Genomic DNA, 428 nt, shown 5'->3' with positions numbered 1-428 from the left:
CCAATACATGTTTTTTGACGTACATATTTATGCCATTTCTTTTTATTTTTTTATAATAAGTTTTATCCGTTAATCATGTTACTTTTTTAAAAAAATTTGCTTAACGAATAATAAGTAAACTATCCATTATTATAGGGAAATAAAATTTTGTTGTTTTGAATCCAATTTTATTATTTATTGATATTTATTAATAATTTGTTAGTTATTGAATGAGTAGATGTTTTTTTGAGTTGATTTAATGAGTAGATAAAGCAATGAAACTCCCAACATAATAAAGGTTAATCTCCGAGGAATCTTGAAAGTTTGCTGGTTTAATATGCTTATGTACCACTTACTCCATTTTAAAATACTTGTTAAATTATGATTATTGGCATTATTAATCGATTAAGTATATTGATATATTGCGTTTAATGTGTAAGAAAAAAATA

Source organism: Amaranthus tricolor, chromosome 9 (genome assembly GCF_026212465.1).
Source record: "Amaranthus tricolor cultivar Red isolate AtriRed21 chromosome 9, ASM2621246v1, whole genome shotgun sequence".
NCBI lineage: Eukaryota > Viridiplantae > Streptophyta > Magnoliopsida > Caryophyllales > Amaranthaceae > Amaranthus > Amaranthus tricolor.
This window is presented reverse-complemented; position numbering follows the sequence as displayed.